General features: G+C 45.2%; 1 pseudogene across 1 annotated transcript; it reads right to left on the bottom strand.

Annotated features, from left to right (window-relative positions):
• Positions 1-497: 497 nt before the first annotated feature.
• Positions 498-1138, bottom strand: Rps7-ps24 (ribosomal protein S7, pseudogene 24; annotated as a pseudogene). Its single transcript, NR_189320.1, has one exon. The product of NR_189320.1 is annotated as a ribosomal protein S7, pseudogene 24 (transcript).
• Positions 1139-11454: the final 10316 nt, after the last annotated feature.

The following is an 11454-nucleotide window of genomic DNA, read 5'->3' as shown; positions in this document are numbered from 1 at the left end:
GTAGGTAGCCAGGAGGAAGGTCTCTTCTGCACTGAGTGGAACTTGAGCTTAGGAAACCTCAAAGCCCACCCTGACAGTGATGCCACACGTCCTAGTAGTGTCACTCCCTCTGGGCCAATCAGTCAAACACATGAGTCTATGGTGGCCAAACTTATTCAAGCTACCACAAACAGCATTTAAGACCTGGACAGATGGATGACTCAGCAGTTAAAAACATTTGCTGCACAATCATGAGGACCAGAGTTCTCACCCCATCTCCCATGTAACAAGTCGGGCATCCAGCAAACCTGTGACTCCAGCTCAGAGGGATCCAATGGCCTCTTCCAGTCTCTATGTGTATATAATCTATGAACATCCTCCTATGTAGTTTTATCTCTAGATTACTTATGCCTAATGCAGGGTAAATTGATACATACCACTGCTGTTCTATATTGTGTAGGGAATAATGTCCAAAGCAAAAAAAAAAAAAGAAAAACAAACAAAAAAAATCCACATACTTAATGCAGACATTATTTTATTTATTTTTTTTTTACTATGAATGACATTTTATTCAGTCATTTCCTTTACAGCTGAAACTCTGGGAATTCAAAATTAACATCCTTGCCTGTGAGCTTCTTGTACACACCAGAAAATGTTTCAGCCTTGTGCTCCACGTTGTTCTGCTTCTTTGTCTAAATGTTCATTTATGAGCCAGCTGCTATCCAGTTTCACCCGGATCCTCCTACCCACAATTTCATTGAGAAAACCAAGTCCTCAAGGATGGCACCGTGCACGCTGTCAGGGTGCGGCTTCCGGGGCTTTTCCGGGTTGGCTTGGGCAGAATCCTCCTCTGAGCACTGAAGACTACATGTTTCCCACGGCACTTTACCAACTAGCCGGACTTGGATTTTCTGGAAAGATTTCAGCTGAGGAACTGGTACAAAAATTATGATGGCTTTCCAACTTCCTTGGCGGCGGTGATGTTGAGGTCCCATGGCTGAGCCTTGAGACCTCAGTTCATCTCCAGCTTGAGCAGCGCCCGAGAGATACCAGACTCAAACTTGTCCTGCTTCTCGACAGTGGGTTTCACAATCATGGTGCTCAGAGTGCCGGCTTAGAAAGAGGCCCAGCTCTCACGAGAACAGCTCATCTCCAGGGGCTGCAGACACAATTTTTTAATGTACTTATTAATTTATATGTGTAAATGTTGTACAATTTTATATAAGGAACTTACCCACCCAAGTATTTTAATATCCACATTTGGCCCAGAACTAATTCCCAGGGACAACTGTAGTCACGTCCCTGAGGCAAAATGTTCTTCAAAATCGCATCCTGTCTGATCAAAATGTGAATGCTTCACTCCTTCTCTAAAAGGGGAACAAGAATACCCTTGGCAGGGAAGAGAGAGGCAAAGATTAAAACAGAGACTGAAGGAACTACCATTCAGAGCCTGCCCCACATGTGGCCCATACATATACAGCCACCCAATTAGACAAGATGGATGAAGCAAAGAAGTGCAGACCGACAGGAGCCGGATGTAGATCGCTCCTGAGAGACACAGCCAGAATACAGCAAATACAGAGGCGAATGCCAGCAGCAAACCACTGAACTGAGAATAGGACCCCCGTTGAAGGAATCAGAGAAAGAACTGGAAGAGCTTGAAGGGGCTCGAGACCCCATATGTACAACAATGCCAAGCAACCAGAGCTTCCAGGGACTAAGCCACTACCTAAAGACTATACATGGACTGACCCTGGACTCTGACCTCATAGGTAGCAATGAATATCCTAGTAAGAGCACCAGTGTAAGGGGAAGTCCTTGGTCCTGCTAAGACTGAACCCCCAGTGAACTAGACTGTTGGGGGGAGGGCGGCAATGGGGGGAGGGTTGGGAGGGGAACACCCATAAGGAAGGGGAGGGGGGAGGGAGATGTTTAAAAATAAATAAATAAATAAATAAATAAATAAATAAATAAAAATTACCTAAAAAAAAAATCGCATCCTGTCCTCCTTCCTGCCTATCCAACCAAGGGACTTCCCATAGAGAGAGGGCCCTGGCACTGTCGCTACAGCCCCGCACCTCACCCTGTACGTTCCAACTTCTCTTCTGCAAGATAAAAATGACCAGGGAAACTCTGGCTGCTTCAGAAGCTTGTGGTGAAGCTCAAAAGTTGTAAGGGGTAAATTCACTTCAAATCCCCAAAGTCGGGGGTTGGTGAGGTGGCTCAGTAGGGGATGGCATCAAACTGACGGCTTGAGGTCTATCCCTGGGATCCGCATGGTGGAAGGAGAGAACTGACTCCCACAAATTCTGTTCAGACTTCCACTTCTGGGCAAGGCACACAGCGTGTCTTCTTCTCATACACACTACAAATGAATCCATAAGCCAACGAGTTAATTAAAACGTAATTTCTGAGACAGGGTTTCTCTGTGTAGCCCCAGCTCTCCTGGAACTCGCTCTGTACAGCAGGCTGGCTTTGAACTCAAGAGTCTACCTGCTCCTGCTTCTCAAGTGCTGGGATTAAAGACATGTCCCACCATGCCCTGCTCTTTTAAAAACATTTTTAAATCAATAAAGCGAAACTGGACATCACAGAGATAAGTGTGAGTCCAGGTCTGAGCCCCAGTACTGTGGATGGGGGGGTGGTGCATAAACTGCTTATAAAGTAGGAGATTTATCAACCTTCTAGGCTTTACACAAACTCCACCTTCTCTGACCTTTTCTATAAAAGGAAAACCCACTCAGACCATCCTGAGAGAGAATCAAAAAGAGAGGAGAGGGAGACAGTTTATTAGTTCATGCAACTGAGAGATCCAAGAGTAAACACTGCAGCAGCTGGACCCATGTTCCCAAAAGATGACACTAAGACATGCGCCTTCCCCAGCCACAGTCATGTATGTTGATGTTACTCTTCAACATGGTTGCTCTAATCACAGTCTCACGTGTTGACATTACTGTCTGACACGCTTGCTCTAAGAGGTCTTCAGCTGCTCTCAGCTCACAACCTACCAGCTTTGTGACTCAAATATCCAGGACCCCTGGCTAAATAGCTCAAGAAAAGGCCTAGAAATGGTCCTGACTTGGTGTCAGCCTTACACCTGTCTGTGGCCCTTTCCCCTGAGGCCTAGAGAATGGACTGTGTTAGTCACATGGTTACTATCTGGAGTCTCCAACCACATGAACAGGACAGAGAGGTTCCCCAAAGAAATCAAGGGTTTTCTCTCTTTTCCCCCCCACCACCCTTGGGTAAGGGACGATGTTACTATGTAGTCCAGGCTATCCTGTTACTCTCTATGTAGACCAGGATGGCCTTGAACTCAGAGATCTAGTGCCTTTGCCTCCCAAGTGCTCATGAAACAAGACTTTCAACAGTAGAGAAAAGGAGGCTCTCTCACTGCCTTTTCTGGATATGTATGTACTCTATACATACAGTGTTTAAATAGTATCCCATCATTCCATAGTATATATGAAGAATATCACTTTGTACCTATAGACATCTTTCGATAGCATTGATATTTGTTTGCTTGTTTGTTTGTTTGTTTGTTGGAAGTTCATGTGTGGTGGATAGAGAACAACTTGTAAAAGTCAGTCCTCTCTTTCCACTATGAAGGTCCCAGAGATGAAATTCAGGACGTCAGGATAGAGGTAAGTACCTTTACCCACTGAGCCATCTCACTAAAGCCCTGGTTTTTGGCTTGGTTTGGTTTGTCCTTTGCAAGAGCAACAGGTGCTCCTAACCACTGAGCCATTCCTCCAGCCCCAGGATCTCTGCTTTTGCTGAGGAAAATAACTAAGGAACCAAGAGAGCAGAAGCCCATTTTCTGGCTTATTAAAGTAAGAGTGTGTTTAATGACTATAACTATAGTCATTCTCCCAGAGCCGCCTCTCAGTCACCACCATTCTGATTGCTGTTGTACTCAAGAGTCTACAAGAAACCAGACCTCACCTCCTATTACAGGCTGGCTACCTGACGTATTTGAGTTCTGTGCCCAGAAGGTTGAACATGATGACACATGTTTTTATGTGACAGCACTCAGGAGGCTGACGCTGGCAGATTTTTGTGAGGTCTAGGACAGCCTGGTCTACACAGTGAGTTCTGGGCCAGCCAGGGCTAAATAATGAGACTGTGCCTAAAAGAAAAAAAATGAAGAGACCACAGGTGTTTTCGTCTAACTCTGGTCACTTTAGCCTGATGCGACTTCCCCTGGAAACTACAGCAGACTTCCTTCACCTTGTCAGTACTGCATCCGGTGGTAACACTTCTGGCACTGTCTTATGTTAGAAAAGTGGTAACACTTCTTACACTGTCTTATCATGTTAGAAAAGCTACCCTCCTTAACTCAGGAAACTCAAATAAGAAAATACAAAGTTTCCCCATTTTCCTCTCCCACAGTGCAAGTTCTCACATGCTCTTTCCGGCATGTAAGATTTTTAAATAGGTTCATAGTGCCACATAGTATACAGGGACTATCTCTTGCTACCACTCTGACACCTTTACTCTATTTTTATTTTTCTATTTTATATCTATAGGTATTTTGCCTCCACAGTATCTGTGTACCACATGTAAGCCGTTCCCTTGGAGTCCAGAAGAGGGCATGAGATCCCCTGCAACTGGAGTTACAAAAGGTTATGAGCCTCCATGTGGTGCTGGAGATAGGACCTGGATGGCAAGAACAAGCAATGCTCTTAACCTCTGAGGCATTGCTCCAGCCCCAATGTACCATTAATTTTAATAATTCGAGGGGTTTATTTTACTGTGGGTTTGGGGGGGTGGTTTTTTGTTTGTTTGTTTGCTGAGTGGATTTACCATAAATTATTTGCAGAATCTCCTATTGTTAGGCAAATTAGATTCCTTCCAAATATTATAAATGCCAAGGCATTCGATGGAATGTTTTAAAAGTGTGGTGAAGGGCCAGAAAGAGGGCTCAAGGTGTAAAAGGCTTGCTGGGGAAACCTGATGGCCGGAATCAGATTCCTGGTGGGGGATGGGGAGCCAGGTGCAGTGGCACACATCTGTAATCCCAGCGTTCCTAGAGAGAGACAGTAAGCAGAAAAGAGAGAATTGGCTGGAAGTGTCTAGGCTGTTCTCCTGAAGTGAGAACCACAACAGCAGAAACACCAAGAAGGTCTGTGGGAAGAGAAAACTGGCCTTCAAAAATGGTATCTTCTGACCACCATAATTGCACTATGGACCCATGGGCATCTACACACACACACACACACACACACACACACACACACACACACAAAGTAGTTGTTTGTAAGTAAGATGAAGACATGGAGTTATGTAGGGAGGTATAATTAACCCAACCAGATAGGAAAACTGGAAGAATGTGGGGCTGGAGAGATGGCTCGGTGGTTAAAAGCACTTGCTGCTCTTGCAGAGGACCAGAGTTCAATTCCCAGCACTCAATTCAGTCAGCTTACAGTCTAAGACCCTCTTCTGGTCTCTTCAGGCACACACCGCACACACCGCACACACACACACACACACACACACACACACACACACACACACTTTTTTTAAAGGATGGAGCCTTTAATCCCAGCCACAGCTTTAATCCCAGCACTCGGGAGGCAGAGGCAGGTGGATCTCTGAGTTCGAGGCCAGCCTGGTCTACAGAGAGAATTCCAGGACAGTCAGAGCTACACAGAGAGACTCTATCTAAAGAAAGAAGAAAAAAAAAAAGGAACAGTGTACAGTAAAATAATAAAAAGAAAGAAAGAAAGAAAGAAAGAAAGAAAGAAAGAAAGAAAGAAAGAAAGAAAGAAGCTTCTGAAATCCTGAGGACCGTACTAGAACCAGGGGTGTCTCTGAGCTCTGCTCCCAGCTCCCCAGCTCCAAAGAGTTGTAGCTCTCCGCCAGATACAGTGCTTTCTCCCTCGGGGCCCTGCTGGTGTGTGCTGTAAGTCCCTAGGCTTTCACTGTGTAGGATTCGGCTATCTTTTGCTAGACAACACACCACCCTAAAATTTACCCGGTTAAATCAACCATCTCTTTTGTTGATGCTTCTGTAGACCAGCAATTTAACAGGACTGTCTTGGATGGCTTCTCTGTTCCGCGTACCTCAGCTCAGGGTCATTCATCTGGAGGTTATATAGAAAGGTCTTCCTATTTCACTTCGGCGCTCTCCTGTACATGGCCTCTCTCCTTGCTTGTGGTTCGACTGGCGTTCCTCACCATAGGGAACTCTAAGACGTGGCAACAGCCGCCAAGCAGGACAGAAATAGAAACTGGTGGGGGTTTACAGCTCCACTTTAGAAATGCTATTTCCAATACACCGCGTTTGTCAGAGCCGGTCTGTCTATCTGAATTCAAAGACAGATAAAGAGCCCTTGGCTGTGAGAGGACAGGCAACGGGAACCTAAAGCTACTTTTTGGGGCTGGGGATTTAGCTCAGTGGTAGAGCGCTTACCTAGGAAGCGCAAGGCCCTGGGTTCGGTCCCCAGCTCCGAAAAAAAAGAACCAAAAAAAAAAGAGTAAAGCTACTTTTTAAACCACTATCAGTAAAACTGATGACAACTGACGGGTTATAGGGTTTCTCTGTAATCAAGACGCACGGAGCACCGTGATGCCACAGAACAGCGAGTTGTGAGTATGGGTGTGGCCATCCAAAAGAGAAGCTTAAACCGGGGTGTAACCAGCAATTTTGTCCCGGTTTTGATGGGTTCACAATTGCCAGGATTCAAGCAGGACACTCACAACAGCGACACCATGTGATCCAAGCCACCAACTGCAACGAGGAGACAGCTCTGGCCGCAGCCACACTTCCACCCCCCACAGAGCTTCCTCTGCGCTGGCCTCCGGCAGGCACCTGCTTCTCCCTGCGCTGGCTTCCGCTCCTAAGAAGTAACTCTCTCCAGAGCCCTTGTGATGCGAGTTTTGAGATCTTAATGAGATTTCTGCTAAAAATTACAAACATTGGCTCTGAAAGAGCTGATGTGCCCGCTTCCTCAGACTGGCAGGGGGAGAAAAAATAATGAAAGCAAGCCCATGAAAATGGGTTCATTTCCCATGTAAGAGCAGTAATATGTTTCCGTGAGGGAGCCCGGGGTGGGCTCACACTACTAGGGTCTGAGTGCATGCGCCCAGATGGAGGAACGTTGGCATCCCCATCCTTGGTAGGAACGCACAGAGTTTCTTGCTGGTCCCTACTCTTGTCTGACAGCTAATCAGGTCATGCAGGAACTGAGTAAAGCCTGAATTTAATAACCAGTCAACTAGGGCCTGCATCTCCCTTGATTCATAAAAGATACTATTTTACACAGTATCTCTGAAGCAAAGTTGAGGGGGTTTTGTTTTGTTTTGTTGAGGTATGTGATCAAATAGGTAACACGATGGGCAACGAGTCAGATTCTCCACAGTCCATATACAACTTTGGACCCAGCCGTGGGTCCACTTTTTCCTACAGGGCTAGATAGGCTGTGGCCTCTTTTAAAAGGACTCGAATTCTGTATCTTTATTTTCACTCTAATTGGATCAGTTTGGGGCAGACCAGCTCTTAAATGCGTAAATGTTTTCATGGCCTAGCCTGAAGCCCCATGCCTACTTGATTTATACGATTCATATCTGGCTGGTGTTGGTGGATTGAGACAAATATCTTTTCGGTACCGAAAATGACTCCATTTTTTTTTTCCTTCCTAAGTCCTTGCTGCAAGCACAAGCCAGCATTCTAAAACCTGGTGTTGAGTAGAGGCTCGCTTCCAGAGGAGGACTCTGCCTTGGCCATCCCTAAATCTTTTCTTGGTATTGTTCCTGGACCCTTGGGAAGGAATCAAGATGTGTTTCATTCGATCAGGATCGTTTATAAACAGCCGAACCTCTCTCTGCTTCACTGCAGGTTCACAACACTGGGAATTACAGCCACCAGCTAGCAGAGCGAAGGGGGCTGTGCAAGTCAGTGTCACATGGCAAACCGTTCTCTGGAACCTTTTTACATCATGACCTTTGTGAGGCATTGATGTTTTTGGAGCGTGTCTTCCAGGTTGTACAAAGAGCTGGACCAGCTGGGGCATTTGGAGGGAGCACCCATATCATCTCCCCCTGACTCTGCCCCTGCCCCTGCCCGACCTTGACACCTTCAGAGCCTAGTGTTAGCAGGTCCTACACAATAGTTTCACTCTAGGGCCTCAGGAGAGGCTGTGGAGAAAGAGCCATCCCTGATACAAGTGGCCCCTCTGTGAGGTACCAGACTGAGAAGAATCCTGGCAGCAGAAGTGGGGAAGGGAGAGAACGGAAAGGGGGGAGAGGAAAGGAAGGAAAGAGGAGGAGAAGGGAGGGGAGGGAAGGGGAATGGGAAGAGAAGAGAAGGGAAGGGAGGGGAGGGAAGAAGAGGGGAGAGGAGAGGAGAGATAAATTCATTCCTCTTCTTATACTTTGTCTCCTGGATCTGAGGGACATATATCCCACTGAAGTCATTTGTACCCTCTCTTACCTGAGAAACCAGAAAGGACTCATAGCAGGTCATTTGATTTCATTTCCCATTCTGATTTGGCTTTGCAACAACTGTCTTTATCGCAGCTTGATAATTAGTTAGCCTTTTGTGACACTGACTCAGTTGCACGCATACACACACACACACACATACACATACATACATACACACATACATACACATACATACACACATACATACACACACATACATACACACACATACATACATACATACATACATACATACACATACACAAACATGCACATACACACATGCACACACACAGACACACACGCATGCATGCAGTCATGCAGTCACAGGCACACTCATGCACACACTCACAGCCCTCACACTCCCTTGTACAGGTCTTGCTTTGTAAAGGAAGCTCTGTGTGACTGATTATAGCCTCAGAATGACGGACAGAAAGAGTAGGAAGAACATTCATTCCACAGAACTTGAGTCTGCAGATGGGAACTTCTTACTTTGAAATAATTTCAGACTTGAGAAAAATCACAAAGTGTTTCTCACAGAAAAATGCAAAAAGTACAAAGAATTCCTGAATATTCATGGTCCCATTTGCTTATCATTTTCCCTCCCTGGTTCCCTTTTCTCTCCTGAGCCACTTTTAAGGGAGATGCAGACAGGATGATTCGCTATCCCTAAGCACTTGAGTGTATATTTCCTCAAATCAGGACCATTCTTTCCCACCACCCCAAAGAGTCTCTAAATCATGAAATTAATATTGACCTAATAGTGTTGTGTGAGCTACATAGCTTTTTTTTAATTTCACCAATTTTTCCTAATAACGTTCTTTACAGACAAAGAGGAGGGGGGAAATTGATCCAGAATCAATCTCATATAACACATTGCTATGGCCGCTGGGTCTCTTCAGATCGAATAGAGCATTCGGCTGCGCCTCTCATCTCGCTGGCATCTTTGAAGGATAAAAGGGAATTATATACAGACCGCCCTTATTCAGAACTTGTCTGTTGTTCCCTCACAATGAGATCCAGGTTATTCACTTGTGGCAGAAATGGCCTAGAAGTGTGGCATTATGTCTCTAGTGCACACACGTCAATGTGACCCATTTATCCCTTAAGATGTGTTTGATCATTTGACTCAAATAGTGTCTGAAAAACCTCTCAACTGTACTATTTTTTTCTCTAAAATCGGTAAATATTTTGTGAGGAGATCCTTTGAGATTGTGTGATTCTGCCCTTTCCATCAAACTTTAATTCACTTTTAACATCCATTGGAATTTTTATTTTTTGAGACAGGGTTTTTATATGTAGCCCTGACCGTCCTAGAATTTGTTCTGTGGACCAGGCTGGCTTTGAACTCAGAAATCTATCTGCCTACCTCTGCCTCCTGAGCGCTAGGATTAAAGGCATGGGCCACAGTGCCTTGCCAATTCTTTAAGATTGTATTTTTATTTATCTTTGTGTGTGCACATATACAATGACAATACATATATTGTCCCAGATATGACAGTGGGAGTTCTTTGGAGCTGTCTCCTTATCCTCTGGACACATCCAGGCAGGGTTCTTTGGAAGGAGGATACTCCAGAACTCCGGACCAGGATATCCAGAATATATTCCAATTATAAAAGTGTATTGATATTCAAGAATCTCATTTGTGTCATGGGCCTGTAATCCCAACATTTTGGATGCAGAGGCAGGAAGACCATTCATAGATTCAATTCCAGCCTGAATTGCATAGAAAGGTCCTGTCTCATGAAAAACAAAAACAAAAACAAAACAAAAGAAAGGGAACTTCGCCAGTGAAATTTAGCACTACAGTGAAAGAACAGAATGCTTGACTATGTCCTTAACATCTTCCCAGACTAGACTGGAGAGATGGCTCAGTGGTTAAGAGCACTGACTGCTCTTCCAGAGGTCCTGAGTTCAAACCCAGCAACTACATGATGGCTCACAACCATCTGTAATGGGAACTGATGCCCTCTTCTGGTGTGTCAGAAGATAGCTACAATGTAGTTAAATATTTTTAAAAAAATCTTCCCAAACAGTCTCACCAATGCTAAAATACATCACCCTTTCCAGCCCATCTCACAGGAGGAGACTGAAGGGAAAGACGGAAGGCTCCACCTTCATGTTTGCATGCTGGCCTGTCATGTACAGCTCCTCGCATCCCCACTCTGCTCCAGAAATCCATGAGAACACAAATACTCTGTCAGAGGTTAGCAATGGTCAACATCATCTCAGGAAGGGGTCTGGGAAATGGCCTGGCTGTGCAGAACCACTGTTTCCTGCCACAGAAATGTCACTAAAAGTCACAAAGACCGGTCCAATCACCTTCATGGGGACTCACACCCAGGCTGGAAGAGCTTCCGGCAGAATGAAGGGCTAGGGAAAGCCCGTGATAAACCAGTTCTGTCTTTACTAGCCAGAGGTTGCTATGGCAATAGGAATACACTGTAGGTTTTAAGAGATGTAATTTTCTGTGATTCACTGTATATTTTTAGCCATTTTTCTTCCTGTATTATCTCCCTGTGGCAATTGCCTATTAATGCTGTTCTGCACCGTGATTGGACTAAATGGACCATTCTCCAAAGTGTTTCGTGCAAACCCAGGAGATCAGTAAGTACAAGAGGGTTATGGCCTGTGGACCTAAGGGTAAGCTGGTAGAACAACCAGATTGGTTCCAGACGTGGATTAATTAGCCTGGGCCATGCAGCTTCCAAGAACAGAATGACTAGAGAATGAAAAGTTCCAGAATGCGGCACTGGATTGCTCGGAAGGGGAAACTGAGTCGTGCTGCTCGTTGCAATTGGTATACTCCAGTGGGGGAGGGCCATACAAATCCGAACAGCATCCTGGGAAGGCTATCAAACACCTGGTTTCTGAGCGAGGAAGCCACAGAAGCACGCTAGCTTCTATGACGATCCAGATCCAGCCTCATCATTCTTTTCATTTTTCTCTTCTTCTTTGCTTTGATTTATTTATTACTTTTTTTTTTTTTTTTTTTTTTTTTTTTTTTTTGGAGCTGGGGACCGAACCCAGGGCCTTGCGCTTCCTAGG

The sequence above is a fragment of the Rattus norvegicus genome, chromosome 6, assembly GCF_036323735.1.
Source record: "Rattus norvegicus strain BN/NHsdMcwi chromosome 6, GRCr8, whole genome shotgun sequence".
NCBI lineage: Eukaryota > Metazoa > Chordata > Mammalia > Rodentia > Muridae > Rattus > Rattus norvegicus.
The sequence above is the reverse complement of the archived record's forward strand: the minus strand, read 5'-3'. Positions and strand labels throughout refer to the sequence as shown.